Below are 24,901 nucleotides of genomic sequence, written 5' to 3' on the forward strand. Positions count from 1 at the left end.
TTGGAATAGTACCTACAGCAGTAAAGGCCTAGGCCAGACGTTAACTAGGTCTACTACTGTCGATACTAGACTTAATTTTTGGGTTTGCCAGCTAAGCTCAGAGTTCGCTAGAAACTTTCTCGAATGTTCGAGGAAGGAATTAACTCCCCTGATTAGACAAGAAGGGATTTAGTTTCTGACAACCATAGAACATGACAACTTTGCTCTCCCCTAATCAAGAGTCAATCTCGAGAGTCGTGTGAGCACAAGGCAATTATTTTACTCAGTCAGTACGTGCATTCTTAGTCTCATCAGAATGTAGAGAAAAGGAAGAGACGGGCGTGTTCAATAAAAGATGTTATTTATTGATCAGTCTCTTTTCTCGTACAAGAGAAATGGATCGATATTATTGCAATACTTATAGTTAAGTAAAGTGCATACATTAAAAGCAATAGTATAAAATAATACTGTAAAAACATTGATATGGTTTCTGAGCCATATGATGTTTAAAATGATTAAAATATATTTACATACACATATACATTTGACTAAACGTACTCAACTGGTGTTTCTAAATACGCCTACCCCGTGTACCTGACCTAAGTCTAATGCGTGGGCGGGAATAGAAAGTTACAGTTTTAAGTTAAGTTTGTTTTTGCCAAGTGAATAACTAAAGAATTCTCTGTGAGGGGTTATTCAGTTCTGTACCTGGAATTTAGGATGGATGAGGAATGGTATCTCTTTCTCTGGTCTCGATATTCCAGGCTGCCTGCGAGGGCTGCCCAGAAGCGCCGGTGCTGGGTCTCTCGGCTTGAGATAGCAGCGCGTCTCTCAGCGAGTCAGGAAGGCGGGGCTGCGCCAGCGGGGTCTGCTTCTGCTCTCGGCTTCGGCAAGTATGGCTGCTCCGTCTTGTCACCACGCGTGTGTTTGCATAGGGCAAGGTCGGCAATATTTATACCTTAAAGGTGCCGAGATTGACGTAAGGATGGACATAGGTACGTCAATAAAGATGTCATACGACTTGCTCGTTAGCACATTCTTTACTAAAGTTCTCTGTGAAATCAAAACAATGGCCGCACGGATTGTCCAGGTTGTCATAGGTTTGATTTGTTATGAGAACGTCGTATGCCTTATCAGGGGCTGGAGGAATGTCGCTTGTCTAATTAGATCTCAAGCGTTATGACCTAATCAGATAACACGTTCCTGTGCCGTAGTGTGACTGCGTCAGATAACGGTATCTGCATCATGGGGGTTTTCTTGCCTCATGGGCTGACTGTTAGTTAACTTGATAGTTAGTTTAACCAGAATAGGGTCAGGAATAGGGGGACTGATTCAGAACCTATAGAAATACACGACAGGGTCAACAAAGCCCACTCAAGGGGTCTGTGACTGCTTAGAAAATTAAATATTATCAGCAGATTAATAAAGGCTATATAAATAAATAAATAGTCTAATTTTAAAGGGTCTATGCATGTGAATGAATTTGAAATAGAGGGCTAAAAATTAGGTTAGTATCAAAGGATTGTCTTGTTGGAACAGTGCAAGTGCATCAAACAGAATATAGTGTGGCAGATGAGTGACATTAATTGAATTAAGAAAAGCTCCAACCGTCCCATTTAAATTTAAACATAAATATTTATTTGTGAATTAAATGACAAATTTCATCATTTGTGTATTTGTTTGATGAATGCTTGTTTCTGCTTTTGTGTGTATCAGTGCTTAATTTGAGCCAGTAGTTTCCGGTGCTCAGCACTTATTTGTCAGCACCGGCACTATGACAGCCGGCGCTGCTCGTTTCATTTGGGGGCAAGTACAACAATTGCTTATTAATTAAATATACATTACAGGTGACTAATACCTGCTGCCAAATCCATTCTTTCAGCTTTTTTATCCTGTAATTGTCACAACTGTCACACTTGTAGGAGTGTGATGGTTATTAGTTGTGTTGTTACTGTAACTGGCAGCACTGACAGTGGCACTTGGTGGTGCAGGCTGAAGTGGCCTCCTGACTAGGGCCCAGATACTAATGTCTTTACAAATTAAGCACTGGTGCATTAGTTTGCGGTAGAAATCATTGAACATGCTGGGGCTGAGGTCCTCGGCTTCGAGTAATCAGGGCCGGACTGGCAGTACACAGGGCATTTTTCCGACGGGCCTGTTTTCAAGCAGTGGAGGCCGGCTTTGCAGCAGTGCTGCAATATCACCCCTAACAAAACCGGCAGCAGTGCTAAAGTGGAAGCCCCGTCTTTGTCATAACTCAAACACTGGTATTCCCTTTTCTCAGCAGCGCACATCACTTTAACTGCATAAGAGAAAAGGGAAAAACCCCTGTAGGAACACAATGATAGGAGCACCCAGCCCAGCAAAAAAATAAAAATCACACAGCAAGCACATTGAGTTCCACGGATGAGGAGCAAACATGCAACTCTAAAAGAGGGTCAAGGTGCAAGAAACAGACTGTACCTCTCCCTCTAAATCTAACTGTACACCTTACATTACTGGGCCTCAGTGGCACTGCACCTGCTGCACTACTGATGCATGCATTGGCACATGAAAGCCAATAGATCTGTATAATACCTGAAAATGCATGTTAAGCACAGTATGTTATATTTAGTGCCCTCCCTGGCTCCTCGTCCTGCTTTCCACCCCTCTCACTACTTTTTTAATTTAATTTGAAAAAAACAAAAAACTTCAAGATGGCCAGACATGCGCATTCACCACGACGCACTTCTGACCATTTTGGCATAACATTTTCTTTGAAAAAAGCATTGGCAAAGCCAATAGCTCGGACCTTTAGAGCCGATAACTACTGGCCTGGTCAATGCTTGTTTCTATTTATGTGCACTTGATGTAGAGATCACATTGCACCTGACTCCCTATGTGTTTAACTTGGGCAAGTTTGGAACCATCAAATTACCCCTGTAATATTAAAAAACAACAGTCTTCTTTGGGAACCATCCTTTAACACCTGGATTAATTTTTGTTCGCATGCTGCAGGTGGTTGAGTGCTTAATTTGAGCCAGTGGTTTCCAGTGCTCAGCACTGGTATTTAATTGTCAACGCCGGTGCTTATGTTGGTGCTGTTTGTTTAATTTAGAGATGAGCACAACAAAAGTTTTTTGTCTAATAAATATACATTTAAAAGGACTAACACCTGACCCAAAGCCCTTCTTATAACTTTGGGGGCCTGGAATAGTCTGAACTGTCACACTTGGAATGTAATAGTTAGTAGTTGTGTTGGTACTGTCATTGGCAGCACTGGCAAGGGCAATGGGTGGTGTAAGCTGCAGTGGCCTTCAGACCAGACCTGCGACAATTTTTTGTGCAAATTAAGCACTGTGCATGCATACATTGTTTAGTCAGTCAGTCAGATTCTTACGTGGATTGCAACGTTTGTTTGCATCACACCCCACTACACTGGCATGTGGTTCCACAATGGAAATACAGATGCTTGCGGTTGTGTGTTCGCGAAGGAGGATACTGTGGGAAACTTAGATGCTTGGTCTTGTGTAGATCCTGAGAGGTTTTGGCCAGCAAGGTTTCCATTACATAGTAATGAAGTAAGTATGAAGTATATGACATTGTCAGTATAGATAAAATAATATATGTATAAGAGCTAAAAGGCATAAAAGCAACCTTAGTAAGCTCCATAGCACCACTGTAGGTCTCAAGAGGAGGCGCACAAGTACAAGGGTGTAGGCGTGCCTGAAGTTATGAAGCTGTCCTCAACTTGGCCTGCGTAGGGTAAGGGTGTTTATCCAGGCGCCAGCGGCTGAATGAAGAAGACAGTCTCCATGGCTGAAGCCGAAGCCCTGCCAAGCATTAATACACATTTGAAGGCGCAGATGATGGTTTTATGGGCGTGTGGTTTACCACAATAGCTATCTTTATCGTTGTGCCTCTGTAATAAATAATATAATGTGATGCTAGCACCACTCAGCAGCACACATGATAGGTGTGTATTTATTCTATTTTTATTTCCAACTGGGAGATTTCAATAATACAGATAAACATTTCTAATGGATAGTTAAGTGTATTGGTTCAAGTCTGTGAGCATAACAACAGGAATTACTGGTGAGCTTCTAGTATATGCTCTATCATTTCTTAAGGCACGGACGGAAGATGGGGTCTTTTTGGTCCATATGTACACTCAGAAATTTGCAGAGATGTTGCACTCATGCCAGAGAGGATGACTACACATTTAAGAAGCCGATCAATACATGTTTTTTTTTTAACTGATGAGATATGCTAGCTGCTCTGAGGTCATTTGTGTTTTCTCTGTTGCATAACAACATCAACTGTTCACCTATGTGCACTGGATATGTTACATAACCAAACACACCACATACTTAAATTTTTTTTAAAAATGTTTTTATTTTACTTGTTCTTCCGCTAATCATCACAGTATGTTACAATCATAATTCCCACACCTATAAAAACAAATCGTCTCAATACATAGATCAAGAACCATATGATACAGTTTCTCTAAGTAGGAACAGCAACTATCAGATGCTGTGTACTATACACCTCCAGAAATAATGGGATCCGAAAGAACAGCATCTAAAACACATACAATTAAACGAAGAACTCACTCCCCCCACCAGGGTCAACCAGATGCACCCCTCCCATTGAACACACACTGCATGCTGCTATACTAGGGTACTGTACAGCACCAAAAAGTATGTGGCCAATATCCAGGGGTCTGTTGTTCAGTAGACATAGGATTAATTGAACAGCTAAGTTTAATCGTGTAGAAAAGTTTTTTCCAGCCTCTTAATGCCCATTATCTATGCTCTGACAATATTGCTTGGTACATTTCAGGACCACCGGTATACTTGGCTTTTCAGTGACTGTAAAGATTCCTTCCGTGAAGTTTAGGGAAAGGCCCCACACAGACACCAGTTAAAGGAAAGCTTTCTACATATCTTTTGCAAGCTTGCCAGCTGGTCACACAAGGAGCGAACGCCAGACGGGCTGCCTAGTTTATTTATCAATGTCATAGCCAATTATCGTGTCTTGAATTTCTAAACTAGATTATGATAATCAAATTTAGAGATGTAGTTAAATCAGTGAGAGTTGGCAATGGATCCAATATGCCCTACTGAAAGTCACTGCGGTGCTGTTTTTAATGAATTTCGAGAAGCCATGAAGCTCAAACCCACTTTAAAACCAGATACAGACATCTCCTTATTAAAGCTGTACATTTACTGATATGACCATTGCGACACCCCCTATCCGTGGCCCCCACAAGTCCTCCAGAGTGTCACAATGATGGCAGCTGCCAGTAACATTAGCAGGATGTTGATGCAGTGGCCACAAAGTCTTTGTAGCAAAGCGTTCAAACTGTCTGGATGACCCAGAGGTTGAGCATGTGAAAGAAGTTGCAACATCTGAGAAGATGTCCCGCTGTGGCCAGTTGACAGAGTAAGAAGTGACTACAGCCACTGCAGTAAATGGAGTGGCCTAAATAGTAATTTTGCACTCTAAGTCAAGTCAAGGGAGTTGAAAGAAATCATAGCAAGAAGGATGAAACCTTCCTACTGCTGCAGATTGAATTGTGGTTGAATGAACGTTGCTTCTGGGAGGCTTGCTACAAAGGGTTATGCTTGGGTCCCACTGACGTAGTACAAAATGTGCTACATTCATTGATCGTCTGGGAAGGATGAGACTGGGGGCTCGGGACACAAACAAGCTTCGGGAGCAGTAGAAGTGAATATTAGCATTTAGCAGATATTTGAGAAAGAATGCCTCTCTTACCACTGCTCTTAGCAAAAAATAAGCTAAATGGCAGCCCGAAGTAAATAATAAATTGGTTACGTACCAGGTTTGCATGGTAGGTAGGTGGCGTTAGTCTAGCGATAAGCAACCCACCCATCAAATAGGGAGGAACTTAATTTGCCTAGCCACTCTTTCTATGTCCACCCCCTTTCTTATTTACTTCACTCATTATTATTTGATTGCTCAATTGCATAGATTCTAAGGTCAAACAAATTAATGATACCACTTTTAAAGAAAGCTAAAACAGATTCTTATTGTCCCACCATAATATGGTCATTGAAAACTCGGACATGGGTATAGAAGCAACACCCAGAGCTGGCAGAGGGGAAATTTCATGCTAATTCTATGATCAACACTCAAGATAAATTATTGTATGGTAGGGTTAATGACACTGAGGATACTCAATAGCAACTCAATAGCAACTGTAATCCACAACCTCAAAGAGGGCTTTGACGTGATAGCTATTAATCCACCAGCCTGGAGTATAATAATCAAGGAAGGTGTTGGAGGTCCAAAAAAACTCAACCCCTGCTATATGGCTCTCTCAATGCCTACAATTCAAACAGTGTTGTGAAGCATGTAGAGTTAGTGGTGTCACCTTTAATGAGAGATAGTTGGGTTGTCCTGCTGGCTGATTTTTCCTCGTTTGGGCTGCTCTCCCCCACCGGGGCTCCCAGGGTCCTTTCCCCGAGGCCGGGCTTGGCTCTGCCCCTCCTGCACACTGGACGACCGGCCGGGCTTGGCTCCGCCGGTCTAGCTGCATACTACATCCCCCAGCATCCTTAGGGGCGCGACGACGACGAGAGCAGGAGTGCACCAGGAGGCGCATAAAGACTGGACAGGGGCCAAGTCCCCTGGTGTCCTGCTGGCTGATTTTTCCTCGTTTGGGCTGCTCTCCCCCACCGGGGCTCCCAGGGTCCTTTCCACGAGGCCGGGCTTGGCTCCAACCCTCCTGCACACTGGACGACCGGCCGGGCTTGGCTCTGCCGGTCTAGCTGCATACTACATCCCCCAGCATCCTTAGGGGCGCGACGACGACGAGAGCAGGAGCGCGCCAGGAGGCGCATAAAGACTGGACAGGTCCCTCGTCCCGCGAGGACGCGCCCGGGCGCGCCGGGCGAAGCCCGGGCAGAGGGCGGGCCCTCCACGGCCCTCAGAGGCCGAAGGAGGACGGGACGGGCCACCCCCCCTTCACCTCGTCACATCAATGAGGTAATGACTTTTTGATCCCTTCTTACATACTCGCCAAGGGACATCCCCACTGGACACTAGTCGAAAATCTACTAATACCACCAGACTGTATTGTTTTCTTGTAATAACTCTTCACTAGTAAACTCCATCATGATTTGTAAGGGGGTGCCCCAGAACCCTACCAGCCAAAGAGACTTACGTCCTAGGTCACAAGATCATGGAAGGATATCTCCGTCTACTGGCAACACAATTGTATTTGGTCAGAATATAGATAGCACACCTATCAAACATTCCCCTGAACAATCTATTACTACAGTGCAAAACTTTTCACTACTGGACGAGCTAAACTTTCTTTGCAATACCAGGTACGTTACTGTAGAAGATAGATATGGTCTTAAAATCCCCCCACCTTGCCCCACTAAAAGAACCAGTATATCAACCTTAATCGACAGCCCACTGGAACACCCTTCTTCATCCAATAATGTACTTACGCAAAATATAGTGCCTCCCCAGCTCCTACCCAGTAAAAGGAAGTGGGATGGGGTTAATCCTATCGGGAACGAATCCAAACTACAAAAAATGTGTTCTAGTCCCCCATTGACCGTAGCTAAACCCCCCCTAAATTTGGAGGAAAAATTAGATCAACCAGTACCTCATTTAAACCTGATTTTTCTGTCCCAGATTGAACAAATGGTTAGATAAATTATCTCTCCGTTGATGGAAAAAATTATCACCCTAGAGGACAGGCTGATGGGAATAGAGAACAGTATCAGGACTAACTCAACTCCCATTGAAAAAATTGTAACACCTAATTGTTCCCACTCACTTGGTTCAATCGAAGTCCCAACGCCACCTGTAAAAAACAGTATTAATCAAACTAACCCTCTAGCAACTAAATCAGTACCTTCAATTGCCCCTAAAGTCTACTCCAAACCTGGTTTACCACAAAATACTGCCATTGGAGAAAAGCCCTGTAAACCAACTCACATCCAGTTACCTCCGGAGGCTGCTCCTTTCGTGTGTGTTCTCGCAGGAGTTCCCCCAATCAAATATGGAAAAACCGAATGGGAACAAGCCCTACTAAATAAAGTCACGCATTGGCTAACTAAAAACAGACCCTTGCCACTAGACCTTGATGGTACAATCACGGCTGTTAGAAGGGTGGCCTGGTTAGGTCCCCTACAAAAAGACATTGCCGGCGACCTGGTTTTAATAAGATTTAGAAGTAGACTAATCGTTCCCTACCTCCGAACTTTGCATCCCCAAGAAGGTGACGGCACTATTTCCATCTGGGACCTACACGATTTCTATCCAAGTATGGCAGTCACCTCTCGATCAAGACTAAAGTCAGAGACAATTTACACAAGGGGTAGAAGCATAGGCGCATTGAGTGGCAGCGACTTTTCCGTTTTTAATCATCCCGTAATAATGGAAATTGGCCACAGACCTGGGAAATTATGAATTCTCATATGGATCTAGGGAACTTACTCCCAAAGTTTGGACACATGTTTTAATGTATGTAAATTTTTATGATTGTATTTTAACTGTACGCTTTTATGATTTTTAATCAAAATCGAATAAAGCTAAAGAATTGAATTGAGAGATAGTTGAGGGTTATCTTGATCCACTGGAGCACTATATGCAAAGCTTGTCATTAGTTCACAACAGGAAATAAGCAATGCCTATGAAAACCAGAGGTATTTTTAGTACTGAAGCATTGTTTTTTAGGGCTGGGGTATCCCAGGTGGAAACCTGTAAGATCACTGAGAGATAGGACAAGCAGGGATATACTGTAACACACGGCAACTGCGTAGTAAGAAATTTCAAAGCCACTTCCAGTAGAATAGTGTCACCAGTTTTAGAAGTCTATAGGGTAACAGCCCTTGGCAGGTAAACTCATGGAGCAGCAATAGGGTAAGAGCTAACATTACTCTCTTGTCTCAGCAGAAAATAAATTCATTAGGACAATGTTTAACCTACCAATGAGAACTCCCTTGCTACCCATCCACTTTGACTTAGTGCTAAATAGAGTGGATCTAGTGGTGATTTTAAAAACATTAAAATACTGGGTACGATTATGAACAAAAGTGGAACTGGCTCCTTATCGTGAACATATTGAGCTAGACAAAAGTGTAGTGACTCCATGGCTCAGCTTGATCAAATACCTCTGTGCACCCATTAAAATGGAGAAACTATGGCAGACACCAGCGACAATGTGAAAAGCCAGATCCACTAGGGTAAACAACATCTACTGGGACTACATGTTATACAAGTTATGGAATGATCAACGAGACACGGGCCTTACTGCAAAATTCCTTCTCCATAATGCATGCCAAGTTTTCAGCCATATCTGGACAGAATCATGCCAAGTCACATAAAAAAAGATGGGTTAAGGATACCATCTTGCTAGCCTATTGTCCCTTCTACCTTTAGGTACTGGAGACAGAAGAACATTTTTAAATTTTCTACCACGGCTAGCTGACTCCGAGATGGTGGATTGCCTCCTTATGCTGGCTGCTAGGCATTCGACATTTCTGGGAGGCACACAGGCTCTTGCGATGAAATACAATGAAGAAAGTTGTCTTTGCTACATTCAGGTACTTTAACTGGGCGTGGCGAGTGCGACCTAGGCAACTTGATAAAAGGCAAGATAACTAGTCCAAGTTGAATTAACACACTTGTCTTTTCCGTTCCCTAAACCAGCTTTAGACGAGCCTACACCACATTTATTAAACTCAAAATTCCTAGGAAATGGTTTACCCAACTTCATCATTGATTTACACAGCAGACCCCTGTTGAAAGTTTCTGTAATCAATTTTTAGAGGACAGAGTATCCATGTTATAAATATGTAACCCGAAGATTAGTGGCAGCTAGGGACAACGCCAATCTTTGTTATATTCGCTCAAGCTCATAGCTAGGGTAAAAAAAGTGCGTAAATACCCCGCCCCAAGTTTAGGCATCTCACACTGTGAGCCTCACATGCTCTAGATTAAAAACCTCAAATGCTATATATGTATTCTATGCCTCATGTGGATGAACGTGCACTTAAAAAAACTGACTATTTGTAACTTGTAATTTAGAAATACTTTGAGTAAGCATGACCAACAGCTGATTGTTCTCAATCGCGATTACCCTTAATTTTGTATTGTAAATAGGGATGCATTTTTCCCCATGTTTTTTATTGTATAAGCTACTGATTTTCGCACAGTTTTATTGTACATTTTATCATTATTTATTTGTGCTGCACTTTTATGGATTCTTTTATAAAATGAAATAAAGTAAATACTTGAACAACGAAGAGGTGAAAGATGATAAAACAATGTGTCCTGAGTGCAGAAAACCTGTTAGTATAGTGAACAACATTTTTGCTCAAACTGAAGTCTGTAGAAGAGATATTCGCTGTCAGTGCAAAACGTGTTTATTGATTCACAAAAGGTTTGGTGGTAACTGGAAGGATTCAGTCTTAACAAACAGTTTTTTCTATACAGCTAAGAAGTGAACCAGTTTAAAACAGTTTTAGAGATGAACCTTGAGCATTTCTTGGAGGCTCTGGTTTGTGTCCTGGAAACACTCGGCCACGTTTTGGTATGCAGGTATATCTTCCTCTCTCCCAAGAAGAGTGCCCATGCCTACTAGTCTGAGGGGGGGGGGTCTAAAGGCCTGGGCAGCGGGAGGTTGTGCGGATTGGACCTACCCTCCCGGACTCCTTGCCGCAGAGCTGCTTTTGGGCTAGTGGGCCAGGACCCATCAGCTTTTACACAGGTCTTCAGACAAATGGGCAAGCCTGGTCCCAACTGCAGGCTACCCACCCAAAGGGAGAGGTTGAATCAGGGGGCTATCAGTTTTCCTGTGGTAGAGGTACTGGGGAACTCGATCCTGGCTGCACGTGCTGCTCATGGGACAAGCATTGCACCTTCACTTGGCCAGTCTCAATGCCTGGCGTCTGCTGACGATCATAGGGAGAGACAAGCCACCACTACATGCATAGACACAAACTAAGATTGATAGATATACCTCCATGGCGCTAGGTGTTGCAAAGTCCAGAGGACCCGCGCCTCCACTCACGGCTTTAGAGAATCTTGAGAGTCCATGTTCGACCAAGGAGATGCAGTTGGAGGTTGCCAATCTGAATGGACTGCAGATGCGGCGGAGTCAGGAATTCCTCGAAATGACTCTACTTCTGCCCTACTGTGACAAAACATCCCCACACTGTTGTTTGGGGGATGGTAAACTACTTCTGGGGGACAAATGAGCAAACCTTCAATGAAGCTCAACAATCTGATTTGAAGCAAATTAGAAGCCGAAACTGGAGGAAGCTCCCCTACACTGAATACAAGTTTCTTTTTGTTGTTTACACTGTCTGGGGTGTTGAAGGGAGAGCATACGTTGAGTGTATGATGGGGAGGTGGAGTGGGTGACAGACATTTCACAAGTTCGGGAAGTGGGTAGTTAAAAATCCATGTAAGGAAAATGTGGGGAGGGGCTACAGTGGGGATTTTCATCCAGGTTGTCAGAGTTGAATTTAATAGTGCACAGAATAACTTGACACCACCTGGGCAGGCACAGAGACGGAAACCCCAAGTGGGACACCCACAGCACGCAGAGCAATGGGAGGACAATAACACAGCAGATGGCCCCAACAGTTACGCATTGATGGTCCTCTCAATGAACATCAATGGATAAGGTTGCAAAATTAAATGAGGAGTGGTTATGCAGTACATATGACAAGAAGCTCCAGACCTGGTGCTCCTCCAGGAAACACAGTAAATGGGTAACACTTATAATTAATGTATAGGCCACGCAGAGACTCCAGAAGTGTGTATTGGAAGTCCTGAACCCCATCCTTTTAGACACACCTGGTAATATGCGTTATTGGAGGAGGTACTTTAATGAGGCCATGGATTGGGAAATAGATAGGAACCCAACCTGCCCGCTACAAGTTAGAATGCCAACTGCACTAGCACGATTTACTCGCACACTGGGCCTGGGAGACATTTGGAGTTACCGCTACCCTGTCAAGCATACAATGCTCTTACACACACAAATGCACAAGAATGTCGTAGTGATGGTAGTAGAGGTGATGTTGGTGGTGGTAGTAATGGTGAATAATCGGGGTGATGGTGGTAATAATAATAGTAATAATAATTCCATTGGTGTTAATCAAGTTAGGAAACTCCACTGGTTACCAATAACAAGCCGCATCAACTTCAAAGCACTGTGCATCGCCTTTAAGGCCATTCATAAAACAGGCCCTCATTTCCTAAAGAAGGCATTCTGCATCTACACTCCCAATAGAGCCCTGCGCTCTTTAACGGCCAACCCATTGAAGGTCCCCCGAACAAAGAAGGTTTCCTGGGGGGACAGAAGATTTGTTGTTGCCACTGCCAAACTATGGAACACCCTTCCCAAGCACATCACAACTTGTCAAAATCTGCTATCCTTCAGGAAACTGTTAAAGACATGGCTTTTCGACCAATAAACGTCCATCACTGGTCTCATCCACTAGACACTCCATAGCGCCGAGACACCCACGGGTATTTGCGTGCTCTATAAATATGAATAAAATAAAATAAACAAAGTTGGTTGAAATAGTGGTAATGGCAATTGCTGTGGTAGAAATGAGGCATTACATTAAGATCATAAAAAGGCTACACATTGGCCCTGCACATCTTTTGATAACTCATAAGGGTGGTTGTCAGGTACCTTGTTTCCAAACCTGTGTCATGGAAGCGGGGGAGGGGCACAATGTGGTGTGGGGAAGCAAAGCAAAAGCTAATATATCTGTGAGCTTGCAGCCGTTTTCACTTCAGGAGATCAACACCTATAATCTTTTAACAACATCTGATTGAGGCTCATTAACAATAGCTCAGGCCCTGGATTTTCAAAGTATATAATGGAGCAAACACTATATTAGAATTTTGCTTCATATTTTGTGAGCAGCATGTGGCATTATGCAGTCACAGGTGTTTTTAAAATATTATTTTCCCAAATGGAGACCTGCGGGTCTGTACTTGCCACACTGGTGTGGTAAAACATGTTGATCTTTGTGTATATGTAGGAAGCAAGTGGTGTTACAGTTCTGTACTGTATCGTCTGCTGAGAATATAAATCAATCACCTTTTATGAATCTCTGTGCTGCGTTTCTCTTTTGTACTCAAATATGGGTTTAAGTTATTTAGTAAGCAAATAAAATATTATTTTGAGCGCTCTTTGTGTAATTGTGATGTTTTTACACTTCTGTCAGTATGTTTGTGCGACTGATAATGAACTTGCGGATGATATTTATGGCACTGAAACTATTACAAACAAGCATTTGCAATGTAATAGGTTTCGCATTATTGAAAGGTTGAGCTAATGGCGTTTGCAAATGTTAATGTTTGTTAGGTATTTTCTTGTTAAGAAATAGCCTAGCAGTAACACAAGTGAACAAATTAAATCCATGAAGCAAGAAAAGGGTGCAGTACCACATTCTGTTGCTAGGTGCCCCTGTGGAGTTCCAAAGGGACCTCTATTAACAGCACAAGTTGCTGCCCCCTTACTTATGCTACTGCTGGGTTATTTTTTAGCAAAAAAAACAAATCTAACATGCATTATTATTTGCAACACCAATTGCTCAAACTTTCAGTAATATGAGACCTATGACAGAGCAAATGCTTGTCTTTACGTTATATCCAAGGCAGAGGAATGCTGAGGTATGTTCAATGAATCAGCAATCAAAAGAAAGTTCCATGCATCAAACAAATATGTCTGTAACATTTGCACTAACACAAATAAAGTTAACAAGTTAGCAATGTTTTAAATCAAGGAAAAGCCAGATTCTTTATACTGGTCCCAGCAACGCACTTGTCTCACAGAGGATAATGTTTCCAATTGAACTGAAACTTCACTGTGTATCTGCTGATTTTGTTACACTGTTCACACAGACATGAGTAGGATTTCTATTTCTCTGGAACCTTCCAGTTTACTAAATAGTGTCATATACACAATTAAATGTTGTTACCAAACTATTACTGGTATATTCCAGTACATCAGCGTTCTGCCAATGGATGAGGATACCTCCATAATTTAAATGGGATTAAAAGGGAATTATAGATACTTTCTCTTAGCCAACAATACCTTAGTCTCAAGGGCTCAGTAGTACTGTTTATGAATATTTTCAATACATTAGTACATTTTGCACCAGTATTGTCATTTTTGTGCCTATAGTTTGATACGTTTATCTATTTACCCAAAGTTTAACTACTGAAAATCACTTCTTTTGGACTTCACTTAGGGTTAAGATACACCTAACAACTCTTTATTGATCCCATTCAGTTTCCTCAGGGCACAAGCGATAACGTACAAGGCGATGGGCTAATATATCTGTGATCCGAGAAGATGACTGCAATCTGGACAACTCAATCACTTCGATAATAATTTATTAGGTTGTAACAACTATATCCAAAAGTCAGTTGCTTGTGCCCTAAAGGAGTCCATCTTCTTGGACGAAAAGCATTTGCTGGTCTACCTTATATGTAGTTTGATACTACTGATTAATGAAAGACGATCTGAAGAACAAATTCGGAATACAGATTTTATACTCGTTAAAGTATTATTGTGTTGGTGCACCAATTGCTCTTTATGTGGAATATGTTAGGTCCATTAGGACCGCACCTTGACAGTGGGTGCTTGGTTTGAGTGCACACACTTTGGGGTACATTCTCCCTCATTCTAAAAGTGATATATTGGGGACATTTGGCTAGGTGCGAGCCAGCATAGGGTTTCACTGTCAATATTTGTATGAAGTGGTACAAAAGGGGGTGGTGATGGACGGAGCATCGGAGCCAATCAAACACTCACATCCAGTCAATAGATCTGGGTTTAAATCCATCACCGTTCTTAAGCCCACTCTGCCACCCCAGTTCAGACATGGCCATATGCAAATCAGTCTGACCCTGTGCCTCATGGGAACAGTCCAGCCCGAACTGCCAAGCCATGCCTTCCCTGGACCGGAAACAAGCTTCCTAGGACCGGTTTCTGGCATTACAGCCGTCTTCAGCCAGGCTTGCTTGAATCCAGTGGCAAAGTGAGCAAGGGACTCACGTCTGAGCACACCCAGCCAACTTATGGCGAACAAAGCGGTACAAAAGGGGGTGGTGATGGACGGAGCATCTGAACCAATCAAACACTCACACCCAGTCAACAGATCTGGGTTTAATCCATCACCGTTCTTCAGCCCACTCTGCCACCCCAGTTCAGACATGGCCATATGCAAATCAGTCTGACCCTGTGCCTCATGGGAACAGTCCAGCCTGAACTGCCAAGCCATGCCTTCACTGGACCGGAAACAAGCTTCCTAGGACAGGTTTCTGGCATTACAGCCGTCTTCAGCCAGGCGTGCTTGAATATTTGTATGAACCCTTTCAGTTTCCAGTTTGAATTCTTGAGATTGTCTCCTATATTTGTTACTGTGCTGCTCATTGAAGGGCTCTGTTAAACTGCATTCACCTTGTTTGTAATTTCTACCACTAACCTACTTTCTTGAAAAACACCTCCCTGACTCAGAGTTACTTGAAGCAGAGACGTTTGGCACTGGTTTTCGGCTCTAGATCTGGCACTCGACCAGATGTGCAATAGTGAATGCTTTGTGTTGAATAAATGGCTACACATCAGAGGGTGATGATCCTTGCAGTAACATGCTGTTTGATAAACAGTTGAGAAGACACTGGTCTTTAAATGTTATGCTGCAAACACGTTTGTCACTCACTAGCTGCTGTGCTCCACTAAATCGTTCATGGCGAGTGAACACGTCTAAAGCTATGAAAACGAAATATTAGATGACATTAATATTGATCAAACTTGAAGAAGATCTGCAACTCTGGAAAGATTAACCACATTAGCCACAATGCACTAGGAGGTCTACTGAGTCGTGTTTCATTTGAAGCATACATCTGAGGGCCAGTAGTGTTGAGTGCCAGTCCTGTTTTGAGTGCAGCAGCCACATGGATGTTGTTTTGAGTATAAGCAGTACATTCACCTGGCGCTAGTATTGTGTATGAGATGTTGCTGTTATTTGCAAACTAGACATATACATTGCACTAAGGTAGGAGATGATATATAAACTGTAATGCGCTCTGATATCCTTCGGGATCTTGTTCGCGCTATATAAAACTTTATAAATAAATAAGATAAATAAAGTGGTTGCAGTGAGAAACTATATAAAACAATGCTCTGGCATCCATACTTGGTTTAGTACAAACAACATTACCAACAAGGTTACACTCTGCTATTTCAAATGTGGACTGGGAAGCACGCAGGCACCCATTCCAGCTGTGGTACAGTCTGTAACTAAACCTCTAAAGAAATTCATGGACATAAAAAGGAAAGAGTGCTTAGTAGGAAGCTGACCTACATCCCATTTTCAGAACCAAAATTGTGCTAACTTCTGTACTAGGAAAGGAACAACAATAATAATCTATTACTTATATATTCCTTTATCCAAAGTACCTTACATAGAACAGTTTAAGAAATGACTTATCAAATTGAAATTAGCACTGAATTTAATATCCCGAAATGATAGAAGGTTTAGTCGACCAAACTTGACTTGAATCGAACGTCCACCCAGTACATTACACAGACCTCAACGGCAAGCAGTTAACTTGCTGAGCTAGCTTAACTGTTTTAGTGGAAAGTGTATTTACAGCAGCCAGAAATATCAAAGGTGCAATGTGCCAGGCACCCACACAAAGGGACCAGTCTGCTCGAATGATAAGAATGGAGCTGAACCAAGAATAAAACAAATGTACCCTTTATTCAGCAAGTACATACCAACTTTAATACCTAAAAGTCAAATTTAGAAAGTGCGGATAGGAGGAGGTCAACGTGTAAAATAACACAATGACACTTTCAAAGACAAGGAAAATGCTTATTCTGCAGTTGTCTGAAGTGCCACACAACATTGGTGTTAGGCAAATTTGTAGGGTTTTAAGTGGGATGAAAAAAGTGTGCGGGTCTAAAAGAGGCCTGGCCTATGTAGATATAGGCGTGCCTTAAACACAAACTAAATTTCGGTGATTCCCATAGTGTGCCATTCTACTAGTATTTTGGTGTCTCTGTGAGCTTTTTGTTATTGCATTTAGATTTATAAGACAACTGACATGCGCCCAAAAACACACTGGAATGTTGGCTTTGTCAATGGTTGTCTGTGTGTGTTCAGTAGAGAAGCCAAGGATTGGATGAGCATGTATCTGGAACACCTTTCTGAAAGGCACTGGGATAAACTTGCACTGCCTTCAGCCTAAGATCTCTATGGTAGACTATTATAATACATGAGATTCTGTAATTCTTATATAAATGGCAGTATTAGTTTCTTTGTAATCGGCGACTTGTGACGCACCAAGTCGCAATTATAAAGAAAAAGCGTAAGAACTCCACTATTATAAGGTTATTACATTTGAGTTCTGAGTCACAATGCCTGATGCCAGAGCCAGTTAAAGGCAGGCTGGGTCATGGATCGTAATTAAAGCAACTGTTTAAAGCAACAAACTGAATATTGCTTTTCTTTCTTCGGCTGCGTTTTAGTTTACATTGACAAGCAGATAGAATATGTTTATTTTGTGCACTCATTCGATAGAGAAAAGCTAGAATCTTTCTGAATGTTTCTACACATTTCGAGATACTACTGTCCACAAATGCAAAGGGCACCGCAAAAGAGAATTTCTGTAGCCAATCAGTCCAATCCAAAACAATCTTGTTTCCGAAGTGTCCTGATTTGTCATACAGAATCCTCAAATGTATCGAACAATTGATGTCTTCCAACATGTATTATCCGGATTGGTGATCCGTACCTATTTTACATAGGGCCCTCACATATCCAGATATTTAACTCCAAGCAACCGCATCTCCCTGCAATCGCAGGGAGACGCGGTCTCATGATTTGATATCGATGCTTACCAAGCTACCATCCCTTCATTGATACATGTATTCATAGAAGGGTACTCGTTTTGCCCTGGATATGAATTAATCATGACGCCCTGATGAAGTCCACAGGCAGTGGATGAAATATGTTGGCTGTTTTTGTGTCAATCCTGTGAAAAATAAAGGACACTTGGGAAACAAGATTGTTTTGGATTGGACTCATTGGCTAAGGAAATTCTCTTTTGTGTTGCACTTCGCATTTGTGGACAGAATTGTTTTGATTCTTGGGTCGCTCTCTGGAAAGAACGGATGCAGTGAATGTGAACACTATGTTGTTCTAAACCTATGCACTTTGGACTTATTGTGGGCTATTAAGAGGGTGGTGGGGTTGCCACATAGGTTCGCTGTTTCATTCCTTTTTACGTTTTGAGATATTTTCCTTTATTGACTTGCTTTGAACAGTTTCCAGTGCTTAATTTGAGACAGTGGTTTCTGGTGCTCGGCACTTACTTTTCAATACCCGTACTTGTGACAATCTGTCACATTGTGGCTCTGTCTGTCTAATTTAGAGATGAACCCAACAACAGTTGTTTATTAATTCAATATAGATTGAATATGATTATTACCTGCCATCCAAGCCTATAGCGTCGTGGGCCTGGAATAGTCTGATTTGTCACACTTATAGTAGTCTGATAGTTAGTAATTGTGTTGGTCAGTGGCGTCGTGATCCCCCTGCTTTCACAGCTAAAGCGGGGTAATGTTGACAATTATAGATATTTATGAGCCTGTCCTGCTGGAAGCACTGTAGACAAAAGCTCTTAAAAAATGAAAAGTAAAGAAAAACGATAACAGAGATCAGGGGTTAACCACAGCAAAGGAAGTAAGAGGAATGAGAGGGTTGGAAGGAAGAGCGAAAGGAAACATATATGAAAATAAGAAAGAATCTGTGGATGAAAGGATGGATGCAAAGGAAAAAGGACTAATGGATGCAGTGCCGTTCTAACGCAAGGGCCCGCTAGGAACTTGCCCAGGGGCCCCACGAGCACAGGGGCCCCATGCTGTCCAGAATTTAACACTAATTTTCTGTTAAACACTTTTATTGTTGTGGGTGGTAGTTTTGGCAGGGCCTAGTGCGCTGCTTTGCCCGGGAGCCTATAATGCTGTTAAAACGGCCCTGGATGGATGGAAGGGTAAAACAAGATTTGCATTGGTTGGTGAAAAAGTGGCTGGAATAATGGAAGGCTGAATGAATGGGTAGGTGGATGGATGGATGAATGGGTGGCTGGATTGGTGGCTGGATGAATGGGAGGGCAAAAGAGTAGATTGGTTGGCTGATAAAAATAGGTGAATTGATGGACGGATGGATGGGAAATATATGGATGAATGGTTGGACGTGTGAGTGGAAGGACGGATGGATGCAAGACTGTAATATTTATAATTAATGATTGATAATTAATGATTTTTATTAAAATATTTTTATGAAAGTGTAGATGGCAGTTGCGTAACGAACGTTGAGGGGTCCCCCCCTGCAAGGTACACAGAGGGCCCTCCAATCTGGATTTAATCCAGAGCTCTCTAACCTGAGGCTGCGGGGGCTTGTGTTATGCCCCTGGTAGACAGATGGAATGGTGAAAGGATGGGTGGACATATGAAAAGAAGGATGGATGCATGAAAGACATAAAGGATGGAGAGATAGATTGGTAGAAGGCAGGATGAAGGGACCTCATCTAGAGTGGGTAGAGTTTGCTCGCTTCACTCACTTGCTTCAGAGGGATGGATCAAAGAGAGGGGCATTTACATTTTCTGGCTACTCTCTTGGTGTTGGCACTATTATTGGCAGTGCTAGCAAGGACAAAGTATGATGCACGCTGCAGTGGTCTCCTGATGAGGGATCTGTTTTTTTCTTTTTTTACTAATTAAAAACGGACTGTTTCTAATATCTGTTTGCAACACATATCTAAGAGGTATTTTAACTGCACTAGAGGTTTCATTCTTTCTTATTCTTCGTGTTTGCAAACATGCTTGCTCTTTCCTATGAAAGAACTGCGCACCAAGGTGTTAAATGGTTTATGGGAAAGGTGATGTTGTGATCATGTATTATATGAGATAAAATGCCCCCTGGTCTATATGATAAGGATATTGCAAATTACCTAGCAGTTCATTAACCTTATGAAGGAACTCAGCCTTTGGCCTCGTTTCTCTATATGGATATGGAACTCCTTTGTGACTTGCAATATTCGTATAATGTACGGTGGGGGTACTTTATCCCTTACATAAACACCTAGATGTAGCTCAGCTGAAAGCATGCACTATACAAGATTGATATGCTGAACGAAAAAAATGCAGAAACACAACATCCTGGGAATAACTAACACTCTAATGAAGTGCAAGATTCAGTAAATCACGTACATTATAAACAGGAACAAAATCACTGACATGGATTACTTGAACATTTATTACATGACATGTTCTGGATTCATCAGTGTTTTTCAGTAAAGATAAGGACATGAATATAGGGCTCAATAGGGACCTGATTCAAAGTCTGTACTAAATTACTAATGGGTCTTAAACCCGAAGTGACTCGACCACTTAAAGCCCTATGAATTCGTATTTAGAGCCACACTGCATTAGTAGGAAACACCTTTGGACAGTGGAGTTTAAAAACGGCAGGGGTTTGGTGTCCTCAGTTTAAGGATTTCGGCAATCTGTAAACAGTAGAGATGCGATTACCCATCTGTGACCACTGGGAGTTCTTGCTGTTCCCTATCGGATTACATCATCAGATTCTCGGCATCCCTTGGGACGTAACCAGGACACGCCTCAGAATCTCTGATCTCAGTAATGCAGCATCATTTAAAGGACCATGGGAAACAGGATCCGTATCCCTTCATTGCATCTGTTCGCCTCACATCCTCCCCACCCAGTCCAAGAAGCAAAACTATACGAAACGAAACACGGAGGCTCGGACCTTAAAGAGCAGGTGCTTGTGGGCGGTGTTTCGGAAAAACTGGGGTCATTTCAAAAGACTGACACAGCCCCCACTGGAATACATGGGTGTTTCTAGTTATATAGCTCAAAGTGCAGATATTGCAAACGCACTGTCAAACAGGAACTACCCCTCCCAGGTGGAGACCCAGCAAGACAAAACTGTCACACCTGTCTGTGTACGTATAACGAAAAAAACAAAACATAACCAGAGAGGCTGGCATTCCCAATTGAGTAAGCAGACCACACATACAGAGGTTCGTTTTATCACAAATAATAACATGACCAGATGACTCTACACGAGGGTAAATGGAAACAACATTTCAGACAACAATGCAAGACGCAGCCTTTACTATTATCCAAACGCAGCACCAGAAAGCAATTTCTACCCGCAGGCAATGATGGATATATTTACCTGAATGCCGCAGCTTCCACAGGGTGTGGTTTGTTACTGGTTTCTGAGTTCGGTTTGTGTTGCAGCGTTTAAATCCGTATTTAGGACCGTGAGCCCCTGGTCTGCAAGGGCGAGCATTGCTACGGTCTATTGATATGTTGCTGCTGTCATTGTTGGGGTCAGATGGTGCCTGCCTGTGTCGGCTTCGTTTGCATCTCTCTTTTCCGTCCGTTGCTCAAAGGCTCCCGGGTGGAAACCAGAGCTGTGCAGAAAAAAGGTTCCGGGTTGTCAGCGTGCGCTCAGCCTATCTCTGGAAGCGGATTCAGACTCTCCTGCTGGTCGCTACCTATGTGGAAACGCCTTTCTATCTTTTAGAGTCGATTTCACCGTGCTTTAATTTTCAGACTGTAATCTATATGAACGTTCTTCTGTTTCAAGCCCAACCATGACTGGGAATTCTCCATGTTCTTTTTTAGAAGAAAGATAAATCTCCTTTGTTCCTTAAGTTAGGGTACTTCTTCTGGCTTTTTGAATTCTTAAACTGTAGTCTTGCATTTATAATAGAAAAAGAAAAATTGCACATTTTAGAATGCAAAAGTTAAAACCAAGACAGGATTACAACCCACCCCTGACATGGGCCAATCCGAGAGCTCAGAAAAAATTGGGGCTGTTTTTAAGCCAATTTGCAGGTTCCTCAAATATGTAAATGTGTGTATACTTGTAAAGCGCACTATCACCTGAAAGGTATCTTGGCGCTGTATACTGCTGTGGAACCCTTCCTGGCCTTCCCTGTGAGATGCCTCCTTACTGGGCACCTCCAAGGTGAGGCCAGGCATCCTAGCGCTTTCAGGGCCATTGTGGAGATTAAGCAAGCTATTGCCCAGTGGGACCTGATTAGAGTAGGCACCTAGGCGAGAATTATCAAGTCCATGTACATTGAGTCCAAGACCCTGCTGTGTCGGGAATTGAACCCTGGTCCCGGGCCAGACCTCTGCCTCAGGATCTGCCGCTCTAATCGGTGAGCCACACTTCCCACAATATCACAGTCAAAGGCAAATTAATAGGTCAATTGTATTCTCCTTCTACCCATTACCAGAGTACAACTCAATACACAGATTTCAATTCTGCTCCTGAAAGAGGGAAGCATTTAGTAGCCGCAACAAAGACATACCCCCATAGTATAAATAGGGCAGCCCATAAATAATTTTCTCTGATCTTGATATGCCCAAAAAGTTAATTGTCAGTGTGAAAAACAAAACAATAAAAACAGGTGAAAACTTAAAGTAAACCACATGAATTAATCTCTTCCTTGGCATATGTCCATGTTAGATTTGTCCATTGTTCCAAAGGACTAATCTTCTCCATGCCATCCAAACTCTGATATGAGAAATGGGTTAGGAGCAATCAAAATACATCCATTAAGATCAATCGTGGAGTGAGCAACCTCAAAGATGGAATAATATTCACTTCCTGTAATAAAATCAGGACTCTGCGTCACCAACTGGCTTGGAGAATCTACAAATTACAAGACCGAAGGCTTAAAAAATGCATGTTCAAAGCATATTCACCACTCTCATTGCTGCATACTTGACAGGCTTATAGTAAACAGATTTAAAAGTTGAAACCCAGGACCAGACTGTGGAATTGAAAATGTCCTCCAAACTAGCCCTAGCCCAGAGTGCTTTAGAAGCAATAGCCCCTCTACCTGTGTGCGTCCCAAAGTGACGTGTGTGCACACCTGCTAAAGACATCTCCCTTCTACCCTATGATATGGAGCACACGGCTTGCATAACGCTATGAGCAACTGCAGGGCAAATGGCCTTAGTTTCTTTGTTACATGAGGTATCTTACCACACACAATGTGGACTGTAAAGGGAAAGAAGGGAATTTCACATGTGGGCAAGTATTCATAGTACATCTTGTGATATTAAAATTAACCCCAAAACTCCAATGGGAAAAAAATGCATCTCAGTAATGTCCAATCCCCCAACATCCAAAACACTCCTAAAGGACACCACGAATAACAGTGACCCCAATTTTGTGGAAAATACCTTAAAAGATAATCTGTTATTATCTGCCCACACTTGGAACAACTACAACACCAAGTTCACATCCCATATAGTGGAATACCTAGGCTTAGGTGTGTTCATATATCTAATCCTCTTTAGCAATCTACAAATTAATGAGTACTCACCAACTTTTTTAGCATCAGCATACTGAGATCCCTTAGGGTTATCACTTGCCTAAACCTCTTGCTTTTCTTCTGCACCAGGCAAATATTGTAGGCAAGCCCTCTGGGATTCCTGCACTATAGTTCTGTTGTACACTTTGAGAGCAAATCCTTTACATCCACCGAGATTAAATCTGCACCATATCGTCAGACCTGCTTCAGAGAGGGAAGTCTGAACTGGCCTGTGAGTCATAGAGATCTATATTTAACACTTGAACTATGTGATGGATTCCACACTCCTCGGAAGTTAATACCCCTCCTGCACAAAAGTGCTAATCTGCCTCCTCCTTTTATGATAGTGGAAGAAAGAGCTGTTAGCTTATACTCTCGCCCCCGGTTCTCATATATCAGTGCCAAAATGTCTGCCCCTTCTCCGTTGCTGAAGAACGTCGACTGTGAATATTGGTATTGGTTACCTAAGTAGGGCCTGTAGTAGTTTGAACATCCTGCAAAATGGCCTTGTATCCACCAGCCCTGAAGGAAACCCGACCAAACATACTAATCAGTGTGGTATGGGCTGTGTTCAGTAATGTTAAAGCTTGCACATATTGACCAATTTCTCTTTTTAAATCATCTCCAAAGAGAATTTTGAGAATTCAGACTGACCTCTGACCCTGCCAGTTCCCCCATATTAGGGTCTATTCTCAACAGAATCCCCTTCTGTCATTCATATGGCAATCCAGAAATTGCACTATCCAAATAACAGACTGTCACCCGGGCCCATCTAGAAATTACTTCCAGACCTAGATGCTCCCCCAAAGTTTTTGCTTTGTCTTCGACAATACGATTTGTTCAAGGGGTCAATAATGTCTAACAATTTATCCTGGCAGGAGGCCCAGGCACTGCCCATACCCCTTCTGTGGTCTCTTCTGCCTTTGCCTAAAAGTTTGTAATTTTATATCAATTGCTGGAGTTAACATTGCTTTATCTGAAATCTGAAATGAATGGCCTTGGACACTCCACCCTGATTTGAGCGCTGGTAGCACGGTCAATAGGATTTTTAACCCTTGCTTTCACATGGTCATCCACAAAGTGTGAGATAAACCAATCCACAGACATTGGGTGTTGTAGCAACCCTTGGTCAAATATTGGATTGGCCTCTGAAACCAGAGTCACTGCTTGTGGTTTATCAGCATTTGCCATCTTAGCCACAGAGGGGGCAGGGGGATTATTATCATCATAATAAGTGTCATTATCATATAAATCATTCAGGTATATATAATTTACATTTAAATCCCCTAATGATCTCTTATTGAGGCCACCAACCATGTATGTATTTGAAACTTTGAGTTCATGTCCTCTCGTGAAATTTAGCCACAACCAATTTCATAATTTTCATATCCCAATGAATTGCCAAGCAATGCCATGTGATTATTTTTCATACATTTTGCCCCCTCACCACCCCTGGATGTGGCCAAAGGACTTTAAACTGCAGTTGAAAACAAAT

General features: G+C 42.4%; 1 protein-coding gene across 1 annotated transcript in view; it reads right to left on the reverse strand.

Annotated features, from left to right (window-relative positions):
• Positions 1–21,506, reverse strand: part of LOC144822599 (pleckstrin homology domain-containing family M member 3-like) — a 539,479-nt gene extending 517,973 nt beyond the window's left edge. Inside the window, exon 1 of the mRNA XM_078680327.1 lies at positions 21,246–21,506. The gene's annotated coding sequence lies outside the window, so the exon portion shown is untranslated. The remainder of the gene's footprint in view (positions 1–21,245) is intronic.
• Positions 21,507–24,901: the final 3,395 nt, after the last annotated feature.

Source organism: Lissotriton helveticus, chromosome 3_1 (genome assembly GCF_964261635.1).
Source record: "Lissotriton helveticus chromosome 3_1, aLisHel1.1, whole genome shotgun sequence".
Classification (NCBI taxonomy): domain Eukaryota; kingdom Metazoa; phylum Chordata; class Amphibia; order Caudata; family Salamandridae; genus Lissotriton; species Lissotriton helveticus.